The sequence below is a fragment of the Siphateles boraxobius genome, unplaced genomic scaffold (assembly GCF_051911475.1).
Source record: "Siphateles boraxobius isolate OS27281-9 unplaced genomic scaffold, OSU_SipBor_1 86, whole genome shotgun sequence".
Classification (NCBI taxonomy): domain Eukaryota; kingdom Metazoa; phylum Chordata; class Actinopteri; order Cypriniformes; family Leuciscidae; genus Siphateles; species Siphateles boraxobius.
This window is the reverse complement of record NW_027509215.1, coordinates 15,264-41,096: the sequence shown is the minus strand read 5'-3', so window position 1 is coordinate 41,096 and position 25,833 is coordinate 15,264.

Here is a 25,833-nt window from a genome sequence, read left to right as displayed (position 1 = left end):
TGCAGTGCAACCAGTGGAGTCCGATTCTGAAAGTGAATACGACACATACAGCTTACAACAAAATTTTGAGAGTGTAGTTTGACTGGTTGTATACTTGACAATTGTGTAATTAAGGATGTAGGCTAAATTACGCATTTTGTCAGTAGTATTGAATGAGATATTTTAATATTCATATACTTATATTTCTGTATATATTGTTGTTCCATTGTTAGTTAAGATTATTTAGTTAATTATTTTAATGCATTGATATCACCTCTAAAAAAAGACTTTTAAAAGGCATCAAAAGTCTGGCTAAACAGACCTTTGGTCTATTGTAATAATATAATGATTTGGCAATGAAATTGCATGTATTTATTACCTTAAATTACTAAATGTGACTGAATCGTTAATGTGCTATGAAACATTAACATTAGGAGAAATCTGAACCATAATTGATAACGTTCCATCTCTACTTATTATACAAGGAAAAACAAAAACACAGCATAAAACATACATGTAAATAATGACAGAATTGTCTCTTGGTAAACTACCAATGGAAAACCTCTCTTTTCCTCTCTAAATTTTTTCAGGGTCCACCAGGGTAGCCTGAACGAGCATTTGTTTTAAGCACATTCCTTTATCATGTGAAAAGGACACGAAAAGCCGAACAGCCCACAGGAGAGCAACATATCTAAGCTCACCAGAACAAAAATTAACAAATCCAGAAGGATAATCGGCCCTCGGTTTGGAGAGGTCACCTTATGACATTTATACATCCTATTATCATGCTTATGTGCCCCAAATATCAGTGCTGTCCTTGTGGAGATTATGGTGCTTTATCACTGCCCTGCACTCTCACAGGTGCAGCTAATGTTTTATGTGCCTTTGTCATACCCAGATCCAGTCACACAAGGAGTAGTGCTTCAAAAAATTAGTTGTGACCAGCTTAATGAAGCCATGGAGTAAAGAGCGAAAAGAGATTAAAAAAGAGAGCAGAAAAGGAGCATATTTTCCTGTTCAACATTCCACATTCCACACTGATTGGTGCCTTTGTAAATAATCCGTAGGCGAGAGATCGATGTGTTGGCTCTGCTCCGCCGAATGGCCACTGTAAACCAGGAAGGCCCTGAGGGGAAGCTTTTCTCCCATCTGCCCAGCGCAGGCCAGGCAACATCACCTGAAAAGTGAGATTTATTTTCCAGGAGGAAAAACAACTGGGATTAGCTCCAGATCTGGGAGCAGAGCTCGAGGAAGCCACAACGGCTTGTGATAAGATCAGGAATGGGAAAACGGTTAGGCAAGCGGCCGATGTACCTTCATCTCATGTCCAGCTGGGATTGCTCCTGATGCTCCCCAGAGGCTCTTGCCACAACGAAGGTTCAAAGATCATAGCTTTCATTGCTGTGTCCACTGCAGATAAATGAAGCTAATCAGGCTGGTGTGTGATTATGGGTGTTGGGGTCGTATTGAAGTTCCTGGGGGATGCAGAAAGAAAGAACTGTAAGCTATGTGGCAATTAGCAAGAACACATGATGTATTGTGATCAGATTGCACAATATTATTGTTGGTTTTTATATTATAGTTGAAGCACATTTACATTGATGCATTTGCCAGACACTTTTATCCAAAGAAATTTACAGTACAGTCAGAGTATTAGCTAACAGGGAACGTTCTCAGAACTTTGGGTATTGTTCTGGCAAGGTTCTCTTAACCCTTAAACACATACCTTGAGTCTCTTAGGGACCCAGGACGTCATTTACTACCCTCCTCCTCATTCATTCATTTTTTCACGAGTTCACACTTACATATAATAGAGTAAAGGTAATGCGTATTTGGCATGCTGTCAGAGGGGAGGGCTCCAAACTGGGAATTTGGCACGAACCCATAGTACTCCCCCAGTCCGAGGTTGGGATAGAAATAGTTAGAAGTGAGGAGATGGGGTGGTGGAGGGATGATGGAAAACTGCCATAGAACAGAGGTTAAGTCTGCTGTATATATACCTCCTGATGCTAAGTGAACGTGAACTGAAGGTGATCCTCCTGTGTTAATTATTATCTGAACGTGCTCCTCCCGAACTTTGTTAATAAAACATCATTTAAAACTAGACATTAACCTTCTTATTATTCCTCAACCAATTAATTATAAACAATATAACAAGAAAAAAATATGGAGATTATAAAAGAATGCCGGGTTACCCAGACATCGTTAAAATAGTCCAAGTGACTACAGTGGCTTAATCTTAAGTTTATCAAACAACGAGAATACTTTTTGTGCGCAAAAACAAACAAAAATAACGACTTTATTTCAACTATTCATTTCCTTCCCTGTAGGCCTTGTGACAGTTCACTAGTATAATGGCGTAAGCTTCTGTTGTCGTACGTCACACGCATCACCCACATGACCAGCGTCGGCCAATAGTGAGCCTACATGTGACGTAGCTTTACGCTATCAGACTATGTTAACTGACTAGAGGCCAACAGAGAAGGAAATTAATAGTTGAAATAAAGTAGTTATTTTTGTTTGTTTTTACGCACAAAAAGTATTCTTGTCGCTTGATAAACTTAAGATTGAGCCACTGCAGTCACTTGGACTATTTTAACGATGTCTTTAATGACTTTTCGTGGCTGGCTAGTTTCAATCCCTGAAGAAGCCTATGGACTAGTATGGAGGAGTGATCCAGCTCTCAGATTTCATCAAACTTATCTTAATTCGTGTTCCGAAGATGAACGAAGGTCTTACGGGGTAGGAACAACATGAGGGTGAGTAAATACTGACAGAATTTTCATTTTTGGGTGAACTATCCCTTTAAATCTTTGATGTCTGAATATGTGCAATTCACCTCTATTCCACAAAGTGGCAATGTCTGATAAACAATGATGAAGTGATGTTTCACTCATAGTTATGTAGGCAAAAAACAAAAGAATAGGAAGTATTTTCAGAAAAACTTTGCATGGCTCAGCGATTTACTGCAGAGCAAGTAATAGTGTCACTGTCAATTGATGGTGGATCTGGTGAAGAAGCTGTCAGCAATCAAAATATTGGTTTTGAAGATGTTGTAGTTTTGAGAAGATGTTTGAGATTGCGAATATGAGCCAGATGCTGAATGTACTGGGAAATGAGCTCTGAAGAATGCTATTTTTACACTGCACCATGAGAGATTGTGCCAACCCGATCTCACTGCAATTCGTGCAAATTTTACAAGGTGGCTAATTCATACGAATTCATATGACGTCATTCTTACGAATTCGTATGATTTTTGCTAATATCGTCGCTTGAATTCGTCGCTAATTTACGAGTTGCCCAATTTGTATGAATTCGTACGAATTACCTACACCTGGACCCACCCCTAAACCTACCCATCACGTAGGTTTAGACAAATCGTGTGAATTCGTACGAGTGAGGTCGTATGAATCCGTAGGAATTGGTCGTGAGATAGCATTGGTAGTGCATTACTATAATTTTAACAAACAGGGACAAGTTCTGGGCCACATTATAAATACAATAGTACATTATTGTCGGGTGCACTGATTCAAAAACAAGTACTGTAGACTAACGAAATCCATACAGTTAATCAAATTTGTTTAAGTGTGGGGATTTTTTCCTATGAAATAATAGCATTCAACAGTTTGAGTCAATAAGATGTTTTTGAAAGTAATCTCTTCTGCTCACCAATGCTGTCTTTATTTGACAAAAAATTAAGTAAAAAAAAAAGTAATACTGTGAAATGTTATTACAATTTAAAATAACTGTTTGATTATATTTTAAAATATAATCTATTTCTGTCAGCAACACTGAATTTTCAGCATCAATTCTCCAGGCTTCAGCGTCTCACGATCCTTCAGAAATCAATATAATATGCTGATTTACTGCTCAATGTTGAAAACAGTTGTTCATATTTTTATGGAAACCGTAATAAAAAAAATAATATTATTTGATAAATAGAAAGTTTGATCAATTTAATGCATCCTTGCTGAATAAAAGTAGAAAAAAAATACTGACGCCAAACCTTTGAATAGTAGTGCATGCATGTAATTGCAATTTTACCAATAAAAAAAATGATATTTCAAATTATGGTGGTGTTTGGGGGCTTGAATTAAGGCTTGATTGTTTTTATACATGTATTAATGTTTTATCTTTGTGTGTATGTGCATTTTAAACAACGTGTGTGGAGAAAGATAGTGCTATTGATGTATCCACTTCAGCATAAATCCCTCAGTGCTCGTGAGAACTGCAAAGGAACAGTCCCCTCAGTCTACCTTATTGGGGGGGGGGGGTCAGTTTGTCCCTCCTCTCGACTGTACCGCCAAACACATGAAAGAGATGAGCACCACTTGTCTCTGTCTGCCAAAAAGCTTCTTTCTCTCTTCTCACTGTCTCTTTCCAACCCTCTGTCCTTTTTTACTCTCTTCCTCTCACCCTCTCTCTCGAGTGAATGAGTGAGAGGTCGCAATGCTGGAGGTGTATAATGACAGTGTCCTTCAAAAACACAAAAGCCCTTCGTGTGAGCTAATGCCCCGCCATTTCAGGCAGACAGCTCTGAATAAAGGCCCTGCTCTCCACAGCCCTCGGCTCACTAAACGCAGTGCGGTAAAGCCTTGAATGCAGCTGAAGAACAGGCGGGAGAGAGGATGGTGTTAGTGATGAAAAGCTCTGTGTGACTGAACATTCCCCGACCCCAGAGACAACAGCTTTTATATAATGTGCTTTAAAAAAAAAAAAAAAGTACTTTGAGAGATTTGGGCTGTTTAAGGGAGTGTATTTTTCTCATACATTTGTATTGAGGATTATACATTAGTATGAGTTAATATCTCAGTTGTTCCTAGACAGTATTGAAATTACATGGAGAGCAAAAGCATCTATTCTTTGGATTTTTTTTCCTACGAATAATGATCGTAGACATCTCACATGGGTCTATTCCAAACATTAGAAAATATCTTTACAGATCTTTACTGTCTCTAACAGTACTCAGATTTCACAAGATAGTCTGCAGTCAAACGTCAAAAGATTTCAAAGTAAACTCAAATTCTCCCAACACAAATGATCATATGTGACCCTGGAATCCAAAAACGGTCATATGGGTCATATTTTTGAAATTGAGATTTATACATCACAAGAAATCTGAATAAATAAGCTTTCCATTGATGTATGGTTTCTTAGGATCAATCAATCAATTTTTATTTATAAAGCGCTTTACAAAAACCAGAGTTGATCAAAGCGCTGGACAGAGACAAAAAGTGCAGGACAAAAAATAAAGAAGTGAAATAAAAGACAATACAATAAAATAAAATACAACACATCTATAAAATCATTATGCTAATCAGTTATCCATCAATTGTCAAAAGCCGAACTAAAGAGATGGTGCTTCAGCCCGGCCTTGAACAGGGGCAGGTCCATGATGGAGCGTAATTCCAGGGACAGAGCGTTCCAGAGTTTCGGCCCCGCTACCGCAAAGGCAAGATCACCCCACTTTTTGCACCTGGACCCTGGGACCACCAGCAGATGTTGTTCAGAAGAGCGCAGGGCTCTGCTGGGCTGATAAAGGGTCAGCGTATTACACAGATAAAGAGGGGCAAGACCATGGATGGAGCAAAAATAGGATAGAACAATATTTGGCCGAGATACATCTATAGGAAAATCTGGAATCTGAGGGTGCAAAAAGTCGAAACATTGAGAAAATCGCCTTTAAAGTTGTCCATTTATGTTCGCGATTGTGCTGCATTCACTCGCAAAAATAAATGTTTTATACATTTACGGTAGGAAATTTACTAAATATCTTCATGGAACATGATCTTTACTTAAAAGCCTAATGATTTTTGGCATAAAAGAAAAATTGATAATTTTGACCCATACAATGTATTTTTGGCTATTCCCACAAATATACCCGTGCTACTTAAGACTGGTTTTGTTATGCAGGGTCACATATTCTCATTTTAAACGTATTAGACAAAAGCAATTCTTAGAAACATAACTGAAGACTCATGTAAGTCTTCATACTGCAAATAAATGTGCTTTCTTAATCAGTATGTTGGCCTTGTTTTCTAATAAACATCCTCAAAACTATATACATTAAAATGAATATTTTTTTTTAAAACTTGATACCAAGACATGCTTTATTTTATTTATCTTGTAATTAATTGTCTTACGCCATAGATAGACAAAACAAAATACTAATTAAGACTTTTTTTTTTAACTATAAAAGAGCAATGTTTGCAAAATGTTCTTCTTGGATGTTGTGTGCTCTCATGTCGTGCTTTAATTCAGTCACTTCTTTCAGTCAGCATATCTATGATTTCCACACACACACACACACACAAAAAACTGTCTTGAATTAAATCCAGTAATGTGATATTGAGGATGGAGCTGTATTGGAACAGAAACATGCTCTTAAGCAAATGCCACACAGAACAGGTGTGAGCACATTTGGCCACCAGACTTCTCCAATGACTGTGACTTTGCAATCGTCTGGAAATGCTCCATGTCACAGTTAAACAAATAGCGTAATTCGGTGGAGAACACAACAGCTCTGTTTCTAGCGCAGACATCCCCTTGACAAGTCCCAGCCTAATGGTGGTCCACCCCCTAACTCCACATTATGTGTTTAATGCTCCCAATAGCTCAAGAGGCTGCCTGACCAGCACAACCGCTTGAGGAGATAGAGCTGGAAAGGAGAAAGAGAAAGAGAGAGTAAAGATTAAATGCCTAGTAGAGTGTCCATGGTGGTTTATTAATGGTGTGGTGTCCATAGTGGTTTATTAATGGCTTTTGTACTTGCTTGGTGCTCTAAGCAAGCTTGCTTTCTCTGAAGTCTGCTTGATCATACAGAAAGAGTTAGAAAAAGGAGAAAAGAAAGAGAGTGAGAGAGAGTCAGAAGAGGTGGACCAAGGGGACCAAGGCTCTTTGATCAACATCCCTCATTAACGTTCTTGACTGAATGCAAGTGTGGAGATTCCAGGCTGTCCACACTGGTCTGAATTCTTGGATTGGATCACCGCCACATCAAAAGAATTAGACCTGGAAAAAAACACACACTGCACCATACTGCCATCCTCTATGCCATTTGCCACCTCGATTCTGAATGGACAGCTGATGCTACAATAAAAAACACCTAACTACATTTACATTTTTCAATTCTCTCTTTATTTTCTCCCTCATTCAAGCAAGTCTGTGCAGTATTATCCTCCAAACTGGCTACAGTAAAAGCACAGTGAGCAAAAATGTGAAAAAGACTTCTGGATAACAAAGCTTCAGCGGACGCGTCTCCAAGGGTGTTTAATCTCTCATGGCTGGTCTCCATTCCTCCCACTAAAGGCCACCCACTGCTGAGCTACTGGACATGACAGTCACACACACACACACACACACACACACACACACATAGAGTTTCTTCCCTCAGGAAAACTAATACTCTTTAATGGCCGCCTGTTTTAGATGTAATTGGAAAAGGAAGGGAAGCGATTGTTAGTGTGTAGGAGAAGTCCAGCTGGATAAAGAAGAGCTGAGAGAGGGGGGGAATAGGGTACAGATTATTGTCAGATTTAGGGGGAGGAGGACACACTCCCAGTCTGACCTCTCTCTGTTGTTTTGTTATGTTCAGTCTTATTCCCCCCAGTTATAGCTTAAAGACTCCAGCTTGTAGATTCAATGGATGGATGAGTTGAAGAGAATGGTAATAGGATGGGTTTTTTCTTTTCTTTTCTTTTCTTTTGTGTGTGTGTGCAAATTAAATCAAATTCTTTATCTATGAATCCATAACTGGTTTACAAATATATTTAGTAAGTTATGTTTACTAATAGAGAAATGAATGATGAAACCTTATATAGACAATTTATACAGACAGATAAAATAAAAAACCGTTGAGGTCTCATGTGTACTATATGCGAACTGTTCCCTCACAGCAGACATCTCTGTCCATTTACCTGCAGCTGAGAGGAGACATCGTGCTCCACTGCTCCTTTCCCACCTCTCTAAGAGAGACAGCTACAGGGGAAACAGAGAGGAAGAACCACCACACAGACATACACCTATAGGCACGCATATACACACATACATTTACACCCACACTTGCTTCCACAGCTACAAACACAAGCCATTACTGTCCATCTGCCTCACTGACAGGTGAGCTGTGAGGGCAGGCCTGAGTGGAGCTATACTAATGAGTCTCTTTCTCTCAGCTCTACACAGGGCCGGGGCCACTGGGTTCTTCGCTCTTAATGGTAGAGCTGCCCAATTAGCCACCATCACTGCATACACCGCACTCCTGACCTCACATGGCAAGGCAAATGGGAAGACTACAGTTCCCAGCAGTCCCTCTTGATCATCTGAAGCTTACAAACATCCTTAAATGGCCAGTTTAGCAAATGTTTGGAGATACAGGAGTGTAAAACAAATTATGTTAATAATCGTACACTTACTGAACAAATGCTAGGATCATTTATCCTTGGCAATTTGGTTGCTACAGATGTGGCCTTTAAGAATGCACTTTTTTTCATGCAGTATCGTGCAATTTGTTATGGTTGATCAGACAGATTACTGCAGACAAGCTTCTTCGAACTTAAATAACTAAAGGAATAATGTAATTTATTCCTGTGATGGCAAAGCTGAATTTTCAGCAGCCATTACTCCAGTCTTAAATGTCACATGATCATTCAGAAATCAGTTTCACTTTATTTTGATGGTCCCTTTAACACATTCTGTTGACTATACGTTCCACCTACATGTCTACTAACCCTCATTAGAGAATGAATAGAGTATTGGTGGACAGGTACCCCCCCCATGATCAAATGAGTATAGGTCTCCACTCATGCTGTTTGGATAGACATGTTGATTACTGATTGTCGACAGCTGGTTGGAATGATGTGGCAATTGGATCAATTATTTGAACGTGCTCCTCTCGAACTTTAACAAAACATAATTTTGTAAAAAGATATTGATCAAATATGGGATTTTAAAGGGAAGGAAAAATGTGAAAGAAATGCATGAATGAAAGAATGAATAAAAGTCTTGATGTTTAATTGATCATTTTAGTGTTGAATGTATGGCTTTGAATTTCTGACTAGCTTTTCAAGTGAACAACAGGACAGAATTCAAGCATGAAGTCTTTCCAAACAGTCTCACAAAGCTCCAACATGTCAGAACAAAAGCAATCAGACGCATCAGACCACCACTCATGAGAGCGTATCTGTGCTGGGACTTTAATGTGATGAATTTCAATGCCTGACAAGCACAAATGGTGTCTGTCTTTCTCTGACGGCTGTCATCACCTGTCTGCACAGGATGGCCTCATCCAAAGGTCAGAGGTTAGCCATCACCCACGAAACGCGGAGATAGACACTGGAAATTGTCGTTGTGAGAGTGATGCTGTCCGTGGAGAGGGATCCATCACAAAAATGCCATCATCTCTGAGACCAAACACCAACAGCGGTAAGGGAACGCATTCTACGTGTGGCATGATGTGGAATACTTTTTCTCATTTTTCACAAGATTATAATAAATCTGCCAACAACAAAAATAAAATGAGAGCGAGAACAAGTTTTTTGGGAGAGAGAGACACGCTACCATAGAAGGTTTACTCTACTGAAAGATGTTGTTGAGTGTTGACAGTGTGCATATGTGTGGAAACATGAGACAGGAAGAAGCAGTGACAGATAAGAATTCAAAGAGAAGGAGACAAAAAGAGAGAGAGAAGGGGGAAGGGAAGACACGGAGGGAATGAGAGAGATGAGGGAGAGTGAGGTGGCAGAGGAAAAAAGAGATAAAGGATAAACAGACAGGTAAGAGTAAAGTAGAAACTTTGAACAGCTATAACTTACTTTGCCCGTAGACAAACCCAGATGCTATCAGCAGAGTTTTTTGCTGAATTTTCTGCACTGAGAAATGATTACGTCATTTGAAAATTAGGGGTGCAACAATTATGGTCGATACTGATAAAATGATAATTATATTTCTGCTGTGGAAGATAATCAATAAATGGCTGATTAAACACTAAAAACTAGAATCAATCATTTTAAATGCTACAAGTGAATATGGGTGTCACAACATTTTAATTTACAGTATGGAAAAATTTATATTCATTTTGAAATTTAAAAACAATTAAATGCGAATTATTAAATACAGTATTTTTGAAGATGCACTTTGAGAAGTTAAATGTAAAAGTAAGGGAATTAAGCATGCACAATCAATCATATATATATATATGGATAAATAAATAAATAACATTAAGTTAATAAAATGCAATTACTATTTTGAACTTTAAACACTTAAATAATTTAAATTCAATTTAAAAAAACACTTAAATAATTTAAATTCAATTTAAAAAAGTTTTATTTGGTGTTTCTATATTTATTGTGTTCATTTTCTATAATGTATAATTTTCTATATACTGTACACCCTCAGTTAAAACTTCAGTTAACAAAAAAATATAGATAGAGAATATAAAAAAGAAGACAGCGGAAAAAGTAAAGAGATGTAGAAGGGATGGAGGAAAGAGAAAGTGAGAAAGGCTATAGAGACAGAAGGAGATTGGCCAAAACAGGGGAATTAGGGGCACACTTTGCCTCGGCTTTGATCATCATCAAAGGATCACAGGCTTCCACACTGAGACATGGAGGGATTCAGCAGGACAAATGGAAGAGTTTCACTCTCATCTTGGCAGCATGTGTGTGCGCATTTGTATATGTATGCACAGGTGAGGCTTCCTCACAACGCATTTCCAGTCAGACTCTCTTCCCAAACGGTTAGAGGAGACACTTGAGATCTTCTGATGGTACTGGAGATGCTGTAAACCTCCTTCCTCTCACCCAACCCCCTTCCCAAAGACCTAGTGGAGTGTGAAATAGATCCAGGAGCCCTCAGGTGAGTGTTAAACCTGCCAGAAGGGAAAAGTACATAGACAGAGAGAGGTACCAACCATAAACCTTGACAGTTAATAGCCTCTTTATTTATGTACACAAACACTCTGTTACTGGGGAAACCTATGTGGGGATTCGGAGTGTAAAAGCACCGTAGAGACGTGTGTGAATGTTTGCGAAGACATTAAAGGCAGCCTGTGACTCTTTTAAAGGGGTGCGAGAACATTAGATTGTTTCACGGCCTGTGGACACAAACGTTAAAGAGCAATAGTTCTTACTGACGCTCAAAAACAGACTGTTTCCATTCTGGAATGCTTGAGTCGGGTTACAGCGCCACCTTCTTTGGTTACCTCTTTAGAGACCTCACAGATAGACGCTTGTGATTAAAAGCAAAAGTGTTCGCAGACCCTTCTATTAACAGTCATGAAAATGAATCAAGATCTCAAGGAACTTCACTTTATCTCATTTAAAGGTAAAGTGTGCGTGTGTGCGTGTGCGTGTGTGCGTGTGCGTGTGTGTGTGCGTGTGTGTGTGTGTGTGCGTGTGTGTGTGTGTGTGTGTGTGTGTGTGTGTGTGTGTGTGTGTGTGTGTGTGTGTGTGTGTGTGTGTGTGTGTGTGTGTGTTAAAATACTTTCTCATATCCCAGCTCGAAGAAATAGTTGTGCTGTTATTTTTGTCCTTGAAACCCCAAAGCAGATATTGTTTTTCTTGTTCTGGCTGTAGAAGAACAGTTCATAGTGACCAAAAGGGGTAGCAAACACCCTAAATCAGCATAAAAGACAACATACAATTAATGTGATATTAAACTGATATATTCCATCCACACCTATCCAGCTGTTTGTGTTTAACATAAAAAGATTTAAAAAATAATCATTTTATTTGATTGTTATTTATTTTATTTTATGTACATTTTATCTTTATCTCCATACCTCTATACATAATTCTATACATATCTCGTCTGGCTCGATAATGTTTATAATGTATTAATGTATAATTTATTTTCAAATTATTCTCAAATAAAATCAAATTTCAGTGTAGTTGATTTAAATAAACGTATTTCATTACTTTTTTTCTAAACATTATCAGAAAATAAAGAAATAAATAGGAAGGGAAAAGGGGGGGGGGGGGGGTCTGTTATTTTTAAAATTCCACAACACAATTTTTTGCACAGCTATGAAAGGTTAGGAGGTGAGTGGTAGTGAAAGAGGTTGGAGCATGGAGCTTTTTTATTATGTAGTGTGTTTTAGATTCAATGTTTTCCTTTCACTCAAGATGAGCCATTTCCTAATTTTCCCAAACTCTACCGCACAATCAAATGAATATCCTTTGAATCGAAACCAATACAATTCAGTCCAGTGCTATATTCATGTTTTTATAAAAAGAGAGAGATGGAGTAAAAAAAAATAGAGATTATATTCTCAACGACTGCTAAATCAATGTCCGCATGGCAGCAAAAAATGAATGCACTGTATTTTAATTGTATCTGCTGATGTACAAGTTATGAAAATCTGAAAAGGAGTTAGAGAAGCCTGTCAGAATCCACTAAAGACCTATGTAAGGAAATGTCAGTGAGGGACAGAACCAGAAATATGGGTCGGGTCCGGTCACCGCAGGGCGGAGGCATCTCTGGCTAGCACATCATGGCGAAACTGCCTTTTACAGCTCTCATTGTTCTCGGGGTGTTTTTCTTTCCTTATTTTTACAACCGAAGCCCACCTCCCAGCCACTAACCAGACCAGGACTCAGAGCCGGGCCAACAACACCCATCGGTCACTTCACTTCAGCTGGGAAGATACGAGAAAAGAGGATGGGAGTGGATGGAAAGCATGTGGGGCTGAACATGCTATGATCTGGAGGGTCTGGTTCATTAGCGGTCCGACTCTGAGATTCCTCCAGTCAGGCAGTGATTGATAAAGATGAAGGATATGTTCCTTGTGTGCGAGTCTCATATGGGTAAGACCAACCCGGCTGCTGTTCGGCAAAGAGGAAAACATGTCAATCCATAGGAGGGAAAATAAACATGGTGAGCGTTTGACGACAGACAGGCACACTGAACTGTCGCCAGACAAGTGAGGGGAGCACAGGCTACAGGAAACCATCTTTTGCCAGACACCCGGCAGCATAATCTACTAGCCACATATGCAGGGACCTGTCATGTGACTCAGGCTATGTAAACACACGCTCTGGTGTCTGCCTGTCCTTCACACAGTTGATTATTAGACCATTATTGCCTGCTTTTACCCAATCCCACACGTCTCATTCTCGATGTTCCTCAGATTAATGAAGAGCAAAGATAATTGTAAAGTTAATCAGAAAATAGTTGGTTTCATTTTTTTAATTTGGCTGACAAAATATTTGACATTGTAGCAGCCATTAGCAGAGTAAGAGGTCAATGTTACATTCATTACAACCATGCTAATGAGGTATGTGATCATTATAACAGTAATAAAAAGCTTTATAATGTGAATTGCCATTTTTTTTTTATCTATTAAATATTGTCAACGCACAACGCATGATCATATTATGAAGCATGGGATTTAATAGCGATACGATACCAGACTACATGTAAACACATAGCAAGCAAAACACTAAGTGAAATGGAAAATACACAATTAAATAAACTTATTTATTAAATTATCCTTTTAAACAGACACATTAAGGATAATCTTTAAACTGAATGATAGACAATTTAATGTTAGTCTTTAAACTGATTTACACTTTGAAATATAAAATAGGCCCAAAAAAGCATGCAGCGTTTGAATGAGAAATAGCAACTTTAAATGCTAAACGATTATTGTTAAAACTAAATATGTCAGTCATAACTGAAACTGTCTGTTAGTTTGGATATCTGATATGGTCACTGTACATTACAGTTTTTAAGCAATACAATTATCTCTGCTCTCTTCTTGAAATCTGAATGTATTGCCTTTTTTTTAAAAATGATAGTGTTGCAGCTTTTGTTTTAGTGTTTGTGTAGAGCTTAAATGAGAAAAGAGGACCGTTATGCATGTGTTACCATTGTTCATAAAATATTTGTTCTTAAAAACAGACTTTTCTGCACTGTGCAGCTAAAATCAGCTGACAGCCTTGCGGTTCTGTTTCCTCCAGTCACATGAATCTTAGAGAAAGAGAAAAGACCGTTGTCTGTATGACAGCCAAGAGCCTGCAGTGGTGCTTTATCCTGAGAATAAGCAGGCCTGACCTTAACCATTGGCACAGAATTCCTATATCCTTCCGATTGCTCTGGCAAAAAAAAAAAAGGATTATTTTCACCAACCATCCATCCGTCTCGCTCTTTTTCTTTTTTAACCTGGCATTCTCTCTTCCAAGTCTCGCAATGGAAACAAATCTCTGAGGGTTCTTAGAACAGAATTAGAATGGAATGACGTATAATTTGCTAGCTTTAAAAAAAAAATCCTTGTCACTTGTGCTTTTCTCTAATGTATGATAACCATATACAGAGCTCATATCTTTCTCTTCCGCCCCATAATCTCAAGAACACAACTGTCTGATTGTTTCCCACCCAACTTTCCGCTGGATAAGCGCACTCATTTCTATGAACACAGAGGCTCATGCCAGAAAATGGATAAAGAAAAACAAAAAGAAAACAATGAAACATCCACAGGAAAATAAAGAACACCTTCAGGGAAAGAAACCTGGAAAGACACAAAAATGTTTATGGCGCCCTCTATAGGACATATTTATGCTTTCTGGAATAGTTTTGGCCAGTTGTGCCATTGAGCAAAAAGAAGAACAAGGAACCGGGAAAAGAACCTAAAATGGAGAAAGACATGTTAGATTGTATTTCAAGTGACATGGAAAAACTAATTTATGTTGCAGATTAATAATTAATTGAAACTATATAGCTTCAGTATTGGTCTAGGTCAGCTGTGTTCTACATTGTAATGGAATATTTAAGTCTGAATTAATCTAAAGTTGCCCCATCTCTTTCAATTGTAAGTGCTTCACCATAACTTTTGCTTTTTTAAAGTTTTTTTTTAACATTATGCCACAAATGCTGGTGGATTTAGCTTACAACCCAGAATATTCCTTTACAATCAAATCAATATTTCATGTCTATATTTGAAATAACAGTGAAGTTCACACAATGTGCAGGTAAAATCAGACTTGTGTCTAAAAGTGTAAATAAGTCTCGTCAGCCGGACAGCTGCGTTTGATCTTCAAGCATGTCTTGCTCCAGTGCTGAAGAGCAGACGAGGAATATCATTATCAGTGACTCCTGATTTCCTACCTTAATGCATTCTCTCTCTCTCTCTCTCTCTCTCTCTCTCTCTCTCTCTCTCTCTCTCTCTCTCTCTCTCTCTCTCTCTCTCTCTCTCTCTCTCTCTCTCTCTCTCTCTCTCTCTCTCTCTCTCTCTCTCTCTCTCTCTCTCTCTAAATGCTTTGATGCTTGCAGGGTCCTTGAAAACATCCCTGCAGACTGTTCATTTGCAGAATTCTAATAGAGTTCTCAAACCCCTGAAACATTCCTTTAGTCCACCACTTCAGAGACTCCCAAATCTCCAAATCAGATATTTGCTGTAAAGGTCTGTGACCTGTCTTAAGTAGAGACACTGAGGAAGAAGGATTACCAAGCTGCCAGACAACTTTTCCATTCATTTTCTTAGCTTTCACTTGTAAAGCTGAATTCGAATGGCACATCAGTCTGAGAATGGCAGGTGGTGTCCTTGAGATGGCGTACTTCTCTTCTCTATAAAAAGTGCATTTCAGAATTACATTTAGATGAATGTCCTCATAAACTAGAGCAGGTTCACCAATATAGATGGTGTAATGAGATGAATATTCTGAACATGCAAACAGAAGGAAAGTGGAGATGAGTGTTTTACAAGTGGATGAAGAGATGAAGAGACATGGAGACTTAGGACGAGATGAGATGAGACGAGTAAAAACAAATTTAGGTGAGTATAGGAGAGATGTGGAGAAATGAGAAGAAACAACAGGGGGGAAACAGGGAGAGGAGTTGGAGAAGAGAAGAGACAGGAAATGAGACGAGGCAAGAAAAACAAGGAGAGAAGCAAAATGATGTGAGAATAGAAGGCACAACACAATGAGATGTGGAGAAATTAGAAGAGATTAGACATGGAGCAAAGATGAGATGATGGAATGAGTCAAGACGAATGAGCACAACTGTTTTAAACACTGATCAACATATTAGAACGATTTCTGAAGGATCATGCCTGACACTGAATAAGTAATGGCAGCTGAAAATTCAGCTTTGTCAGGAATAAATTACATTTTAAAAGTTTAAAAAAAAAAATATTTATACTGTTCATAATATTATCACTGTTTATATTAATATTTATAAAATTAGTATATAAAATAATATTTCACAATATTGCAAATAAAAGCAGCTTTTGTGAGCATAAACTACTTTTAAATGCAGTTTTTTTTCCAATATGAAACTGTTTTACAAATCCTTAAACGCAACATTTGAGATGAGATGAGAGGAGAGGAGAGGAGAGGAGAGGAGAGGAGTATAAGGAGAAGGGAGGAGAACAACAGTGAGGTATTAGTATATCAGCTGTAGCTAAAGAAACATTCACACATTCAGTCTGTGTTTACAGCTCACTGGCAGGTGTGAGGAGGAGTTTCTCTCTGTTTCATACTGGCTCTTCACCACCACTGGTCCCACGATGAGATGGATGACAGTGTCAGCTGTGGTCCAACATCGACCCCTTCTACATACCAACTGCCTGAATGAATATTTCTCAATTCATGTGTGGTGTGTGGATGATTTGGAGTAAACAGTTTAGCTTGAAATGACACGGCTGTGGTAACTTGGGGATAGGCTACTAATGCACTTTTTAGTGTTTGGTTTGTCTTTGATCCACTACAGTCTCATCGATGCATACCAGTATCCCACCAAACAGTGACTCTCTCAGCAGAAAGAAGCTTAAGAAATCCTGAATATGTGAGCATGGCTCCACCCTCTCTCCATTCATATCAGAGGTAAATAAATACTGGAGTGAATTCCCTAGGGGACCGGATAGGAACAGAGAGAGATAGAGAAAGAAAGTGAAATGGAAAGTGAATAAGTGCTCATGTGGAATGGGATCCAATTTAAGCAGGAGAGGAAAACCTCTTTCGGATCTCCCCAAATCCCTGGCTTTGTTTACTGGCTCTCTGTAGCTCGACTTGAAAAAATATACATCTCTTCCGTCACAGACTCCCCGGTGGGCTTCTATTGCTCCCTGAGAGGAGGTCTTGTTACAGGCATATGCCCACAGCCGTGATCTTCACAGAGCCCAGCACCTGCTCCGAGCCTCCACTTCCAGCGTGTTCCTGTGCACATGCTGCAATGGAAGTGTGCGTGGCTTGCGCTGAACCATGCTCGGTTTCTAGGTGTCAGCCATAAAGCACTTAGCACTGAGATTTCATGCCTCAGAGCACGAATATTGCGGTCTAATATCGTACGGAGAATAGCGAACACGTCACTCTAGCGAACTCTAACCCATGTCTAAAAGCATTAGTAAAAAAAAGGAAAGATTGCATCTCGCTTAAAGGTATAGTTCACCTAAAAAAAATGTAATCATCATTTACTGACCCTGATGTCTTTCCATGGAAGAAAGTCGAACGAGTTTGAAGTGACGAAAGAGTGAGTAAACAATTAATACATTTTTTTGGGTGAAATATCCCTTTAAGCACCAGGAAGTTAATAAACAGCATTTTTTTTCTTTTCTTACTTCTGAAAAGTCTGAACTAATGAGAGAGGTAATTAAGACTAAAAACCCTTTCAAAATAGCTTGGTGGAAGTTCTCAGGCCATTTACCAGCCAAGCGTTGAGGATTGAAAGCGGCATTTTTTTTGCTCAGAAACAAATTAATTGAGCATACCTCTGCTTTTCATTCCAGTGTGCACACAGCCTGCGATGGCAATAAAGAACAATGACAATGAAACCCAATCTCCAGGATGCCTGCAGGTCCTAGTGTTGAAACGTGTAGCTAGCCCACTACTTTACCCCACTGATCAAGCAGATGAACAAGTGCTGTCTTTGTTTGGGAAGAAAAGGGGGGCCTGAGATTTCATAGAAAGCCACTGGCACACAGAGGCATGTGGGTAGGTTAGCCAGAGAGGTTTGAGTTTCACTCCTAAGTGCAGTTGTTTTGCCTCAGTTTCACCATGTCTGTCCAAAGCCGCAGTACTGTTTTGACAGATCAACACATAATTTTTCTCTTTAATCTGCGGCAAAAGTGTGCTTTTATAGACCTTATGCGCCAGGGAAACAAGTGCGCGGCCATCTTTAGAAGTTTGTCTTTAAACTTCCGTTTTTGCTGTAGATCTGTATATTTCTATGGCATCGCTTTCAAAGAGTAATTAGCTCGTGAAGAGGATTTACTTATTGTATAGTTAACGAAAGTTATCATGATCACTGTAATGTTTGAAGCAGATGTCATAACAAATGTCAGTAGACCAAGAAGTTTTTAAAACGAGTGATAAGATCCGTAAGATATTATCTTCATGCGGTGGAAATACAAACACAGAACACAACAAGCGTAGCGCTGAAAAGGGGCGGGGCTACATGAGATCTGTAATAGGCAACTAAATTGTTTTGTTGATGGAACTAAAAGATAATGGCTCTTGCAACGGCGTTATGAGATGTCTACTTTTCTGTGCTTTTCTCCTCTCATTTTATCTGTTTTTAATCCACATTAGAAATCAGAATGTGATACATTTCAGAATATCAGGATTTGGGGATTTCTGTTAAAGCAGAACATTTGAAAACAACAGCATTTACTGCAGTTCAGTCTACACCAGGTAAGGCTGCAAAAATGAGACTGGAATCAATTGTAATTGAGTTAACCTATCCACATAACTTTACAGTAAATCCTCCATTACAAAACTTGAATTTAAATAATATTTCAAATATATGCATATTTACCACCAAAACATTAATAGTTACTGTTCACACAGGACACGTTTTTGTGCACAATTTTGAATTGCTGGTCCAAGCAAACCTGCCACAAGAAAGTTTTTTTGTGACATGTCTGCCACTTTCGCACATGAAACCTTTTAAATTGCTGTAATATTGACGGTTAACGTTTCCCCTAAATGCACCACATCTGCTATTTTCATATGCAATTGCTTTCATCTTTTATCCATATTGCCACCATTCACACATCAGCACCAAAACACCATTAAAACTCTGTGATGTCAATTGCCGGAAATTACCTTTAAACAGCTGCACTGGAAATATAGTAAAATAGTGAAAGAATCCTTTAGTGCTCCAGTAATCTGTTGACTAATTTCTTCATCTTCTCGGATGGAAAGAAGCTGTTTTATTTCAGAGTCTGAATTGGCAACATTTCTCTCCAAAATTTCATAATCATGAGCATCACAGGCTTACAACCCTTCTTACAGCTAAATTAACCTCATATGTATTTAAAACCATTAATAACACATAAGTTTTGTTCACACAAAGCATTAAAACAGGACTTCTCTGGCAGTTACAACTTCTTACATGTACAGTAAGTCAGAAGATTTACTGGAATGTTGACAATGGGTCCTCGACACAAAATGGAAAAGTGCTGTTAAAAGTTAATGAAAAAGGCAGCATGTGTGGTGCCTAATAGCTTGCTAAATGACTAAATGTATGTCTCACACCATGTGTACCATGTTTTAAGCCTATGCACCATATTCAAATTCTGACTGATACAATAAACCGATAATTATTTTCATGTTATAGCCGATAAACAATTAATGGTATATGTTACAATTTTATACTGTTTTGTTTAAAAGAAAAAATATTTTAAATACTAAAAAATCGATCATTTTAAATGCTAAAAGTGAATGTAGGCATCACAACATAATATATACAGAATGAAAGATGGAATGAAGAATACATTTAATAGTGTTATATATATCAACTAAGTTGGTAACACTGTATTTTGATAGTCCACTTTAGACATTGTACTATAAGTAACTTTAGAACTACATGTCAACTAACTGTCTTTTAGATTATTAGTATTAGTATTATTAGTATTATTATTAGTAGACTGTATGCAAAATATCTGCTAACACTTTATTTTGATAGTCCCCCAACAGAAATTATTCTGACAATAAGTACCTTGGCAACTATAAGTCAATTTATTCTACTAACCTGAACCCTAACACCTAACCATAACCTACTGACAGTCTACTACAGTCTACTGATACTCTAATGACAGTTAGTTGACATGTAGTTGCAAAGTTACTTATAGCTTGTACAATGTCTAAAGTGGACTATCGAAATAAAGTGGAACCAAACAGTGTATATAAAAATGTAAATATTAAAAATACAGTTAAAAACAAACAAGCAAAAAATATAATAATAATAATAAAAAAACAGATAGTCAATGCATCCCTACTAGAGTGTATCCTGTGTGAAACGCACAAACCATGAATTTTAGTGTAAACTGGTGGTCATCACCACAGTAAAGGACTGCTAGTTGTTAGTCTTCACAAGGGAAAAAAAAGAAGGGCAGTGGATACTCAGGAGACTGGAGGAATGATAATTCTAGATGATAATGAGAAAAGCTAAATCCGACTGACACAAGGCTGCGGTTAGCGGGTGAAGAAGGGGGTCACTGGGGTTCAGGGCAAGTAGACTCTGCAAAACAAAACAAAAAACGCAATGAAGTTCAGTGAGCTTTCAATTTGGTTGCTAGGAGGGAGAAGGGTAATTTTGTAGAACAAAAACACACATAGGTGAGGGTTTTACATATATATGAGTGCTTTAAAGAGCCTGAAAGCCATTTAATGGAAACTGTCCCACAATAGACTGATTAAGAAATGATTAAATCTGTGTAAATGAGTGTTGAAGAGCTTGAAATATTTCCACTAATGCATACCAGCTTTATAAAATGACTGTGCGCACCGGTTAATGTGCTTACAGCACAGTTTGAAGAGCGTAATTCACACTGGCAGAGAAAAATGCCCAACGCAATGCCATGACAAATGGAAGTGACAAGTAGCAATAGAGGTGAGCATGGGCTGTGATACAGAGATACAGCACAAGAAGACAAGAGCAGATTTACCTTCACTCAAACTCTATCTTTCCCCTTCATCTGCTGCTCCATGAAATCTCTCTTTTTCTTCTCGCTCTCTCTCGCAGATCAATAGCAGCCCTTTCCAGTTTTCCACAGTCCATCGTATTCTATCACAGCGAGCTAAAAATGATCTGATCTCTGCCATCTCACACAGATCACTGGGCATTTTTCAGAGACCTGTCATCCAGCCACATCTGTTTGGTGTTCACACATTTAGCTTTGTGAAAATGGAGCTATAAGGTCTTCCTGAGAGACTCTGAGGTCAAGGTCACAGTCTGACATACAAGCATTTCGTATTTGGCTCCGTGTTTGCAGGGTTACAAGACGTCTTTTGTGAAACGTTCAAACGGCCTTTCATTCATTGACTTACTGCAACGTATTATTTTCAATTATATAAGTTTAAAATTACCCCTGTCGTAGTCATGCATCATTTCTCTTTTTTTCTTCTCCATCATATGCCGGTTCAGCCAAAGTTGTGTTTGGATCAATATGAGACTCTGGAGAAATTTTCTTTGCCAGTTTTGAACTAGCGTACAGTACCTTCAAGGTACAAATTATTGCATAATCTGATTGTGTTTTCTGGATTGTATACATTGAAAAAAATGCTCCAAAAAAGTTTACTTTGCTGTTGTGGTGCTATTTTATTCACCATCATTATATCTGGCATAAAATGCAATATTCCTCTGGTCGTTTTCAATAAATCAGCCTCCCTCATAACCAACATTTTATGTAAAATGTCTAACATTTCACTGCTCCCAGGCGCCAATATATCTCATATACATGTGCCGGTTTCAAACCACAGAGAAAAAAAAAAACTTTTTGTGTAGAGTTTTAACTTTATCGAGGATAGATGCTCTTAAACCTTTCATAGTTCTGCTTATGTTTTTCCTCTTTAACAATGCTTTAACGAGGTGTAGAGAGTCAGACAAAATTTGTCAAAATGAAAGATCTTTTAGAAAATACGGCAGTAAAGTCTCGGCATGGCAACTTAATGACTGAGCTAGTCCAGACCGCAGATTGTTCATGCACAAGGTCCACCCTGTTAGGTGGAATGTGTCGTTTTTTAACACGAAGAGCCTTGGAGTTACATGATTCACAGCGTTTCTTTCCAGTCATGAATAAAGTTTATGTTTGTAAATTGGAAAACAATTTTTCTCTATATTAAGAAAGAATATTTATTTCATCACACACCAAGAAGCCAATATTAACATTTCACCAAGGTAAAACACGGAAAGCAAAATCCAATGCAATCAATAATTTTGCAGACGCTTTCTGGTACCTTTCCAGGAGCTCCTTCTCGACATTTTTACATCTGGGGGAGGGGATGTAAAACCATGCAGAGGAGCTCTGAGAAATGTTTATTTACACTTATTCAATCAAACGAGCAAGGAGGAGGTACAGCTCGGCGCTTGTATATCACATTGAGTCGAGAAAGTAGAGAGTTAAACTGAGATATGGCGTGAACATTTGCAGAACATTCCTTAAAGCTCTGTGCCATGTTACGATAACAATCAAAGAGTAGTAACAACTCACTCCCACAATCCGTCTTCACGTCTGCCGCAAGCAAGCTACTCATTACCTCCTGCCCAATAGATGGAGAGAGGGAGACAGACAAAGACAAACAGATAGAAAAATACATTAGCGGACTACACCAGGCTCCAAGACTTGGTAGGCATGTTTCTCACATAGATTTTAGCAGGCAGAGAGGGAGAAAAAGGTGAATCTTGTTTTCATTACAGGAGAAAATTGAACTGGCAGCTATTGAGCCCCATCAATCATGAATTCCATCATGGGCTGTCAGGGTTGAGTTATCACCCTGAATGGCATTCCCACACACACAGAGGGCACCGCCTCACACCGGCACCAAAACCTTCATCTGTCTCTTCCTCTTGTTCCCCAGCACCCCTAAACCCCCAATCGCTGCTTCTTGCTTTTTATTTTCATTCTATCATAATACCACATAGTTTCTGAAAGTACACGGGCCATTACAAAAAAGTATTATGGTTTTACAATAAAAATATGCTATTGAAAACCAGTAATGCCATGGTTTTTGGACCCTGTAATTCGATTAAATCCAAAATGTAAAACTAAAATACAAACTTTTCCAATGCAGGTTTACAATATATATTGTGTTTTTAGTCTAGATATAAAAACACCAAATATCACAAAATATTAAGCAACTGTTTTCAATTTTGATGATAATGAGTTTCTTGAGCATTAAATCAAAGTATTAGAAAGATTTCTGAAGGATCATGTGACACTGAAGACTGGAGTAATGATGCTGAAAATTCAACTTTGCCATCACAGGAATAAATTACATTTTAAAATATTTTAAAATAGAAAACCGTTATTTTAATTTATAATTATTATTAATATTTTTTTATCTGTATTATTGACCAAATAAATACAGCCTTGGTGAGTATAAAAGACTTCCTTCAGAAACATTACCGGACTCTTATCAGTTTTAAACTTTTGAATTGTAGTGTATATTCGTGTTTTAACTGAATGCTTAAACTGTCACTATTTTCTGCAGAGCTGCTTTATAGCCAAATTGAACTCATTTCTTAATTTAAGTACTTTACACAGATATTGAACCCAAAATGAATCAACACTGATTTCAACTGAACAATGACTGTTCACTATTGTCTTTTTAGAGCTGCATCATTGAATCATTATGTTCCTGTTGATCACTGTAAATCTACTTTGAAACAATCTGTATTGTATAAAGTGCTATATAAATAAAGGTGACTTGACTTGACAACTCGCCTATATAACATGACAACATAACTGCATTAACATCACATTTCATCACCAACCAATTGCATTTCAATCTCTTGTAGTATCAAGACTGAGATCAACTTGGACAAAATGATTTGGACAAAAGTTCAGGGAAAGTTGAACCAAGAAACAGTGCGACAGGGTGTGATGTATAACGCATGCTAAAGTGTATATTTTAGAAGTAACTTTTGCGAGTTGCCCTGCACGCTTAATAAACAAACTACAGCTGGTCCAAAATGCAGCAGCTAGAGTTCTTACCAGTACCAGGAAGTATGACCATATTAGCCTGGTTCTATCAACACTGCATTGGCTCCCTATTAAACATTGTATACATTTTTTAAATATTTAATGATTAGTTACAAAGCACTAAATGGTTTAGCTCTCCAGAACTTGAGTGAGCTCTTAACGCATTATAGTCCTTCACTTCTATTGCGATCTCAAAATTCTGGACAGTCTTCCTAACATTGTCCGGGAAGCAGCTCTGTCAGTTTATATCTAGACTAAAAACACATCTCTTTGACCTAGCATACAGATAACACATTATCAACTTCTATAATTCAATGTTAGGCTGCATTGATTAGATCAACCGGAACAGGGAACACTTCCCATAAATTCTGATTTACTCGTTACATCATAAGAAGAATGGCGTCTACACTAATATTAGTCTATCTGTTTATCCCGAGCTTTACCGCAGTCCGCAGGATCCAGGCCGTATCCAGATCTGATGAAGGACCTGCGCCTGGACACTACGACAACACAGTCCTGAAGTGTCAACTAATCTCTCCCCTGTGAAGGCCTCCCACCCTTCCCTTTACCTCTGTACAGATACATGTCGTCAAAATTATTCCAGTTCACACAGACATGCGGAAGCAATAACAAATTCTGTATTATGAATTTACCCTAAGTCCAGACAAGTAATTTGCTGAGGTCGATTTGTAAAGAAAGACTACACGGCTGTGCAAATATATATTCAAACGCGCATACCTATAGACTAAACGCGTAATACGCATGTGCACGCCGTCAGCAATTTTCACAGATTCGCGTTTTTGAAGTTTACACAGAGATGATACCGTTTTTAAAAGAAATTCAACGCTTGCACCGTGGAACCTATTTAGGTTTGCGTTCTCGATCCACCAAGCACTATAGTTGTGCGGGTGAGCAGGCCGGAGCGCATTAAGGGTTTTCTCTTAGAACGGTGTCGTGTAAGCGGCCCCTAAGTTAATAACTAATGATCTTTGCAAAGGAAGTGAATCAATCAAAACTAACTTTAGCTGGAAAATAACATTATTCTAGAGCTGCTGTAAAGCCAAAACAATCTCTGTTACTTTAATCTCCTATTATCACTGTAAAGCTGCTTTGAAACAATCTATATTGTTAAAAGCGCTATATAAATTAAGGTGACTTGACTTGACTTTTGCATTCCAAAAAACAGCACACTGAAAATCATCAAACCGGCCCAAAAGAAAAGAAGCTCCTTAAGGATATGTAACCGAGACGTTGGACAGTGCCGTTGATTGACAGCTAATTCAGATCCAGTCAAACAGTGGGGGATGAAGTTTTCATTGGAAGGAGGACAATAGCTGGCAGGCAGTTCACAACCCTCGTATTGCTGCATGGAGGTAGAATTTGGCATAAAACACACAACTCAGTCCAATGAGGAGCACATTCCCTCACGCAGATAAATAAACAACAGCAGTCTATAGAATCTGCACCATCTTTCTCTCTTATTACCAGCTAAAATCGATTTTATTTTTCATTACTCTTTTCTTCCCTACCCGCTCAGCAGAGGCCGGTGGGTGAAAAAAGGACACAGTCAAAAATATGAAACGGATATATGGATGTCTTCCTCTCTCTTTGTCGCATTTTTTCAGCTTTTATCTCTTCTGCCATTTATTCGTTTTTTTCCCTCCCCTCTGCATTTCTCTCTAATCCTCGCTTGGTCACCATCCGTTTGTGCATCTGTATGTGTGTACGTGAGAGGCCCGACAGCCCTCTGAATTGAGTCGTATTGATTCGAGAGCAGACGTTTTATTTAGGCGATGCATCAGCCAAGATGCACAGCATCAAAAGAGCTGAGGGGATGCTTTCATGTCAATGGAGAAGGTGTGTGTGTATGTGTTACCGCCCGAGATCAAGGTTCCTGTGTGTGTGTGTGTGTGTGTGTGCGTGTGTGTGTTTGTGTT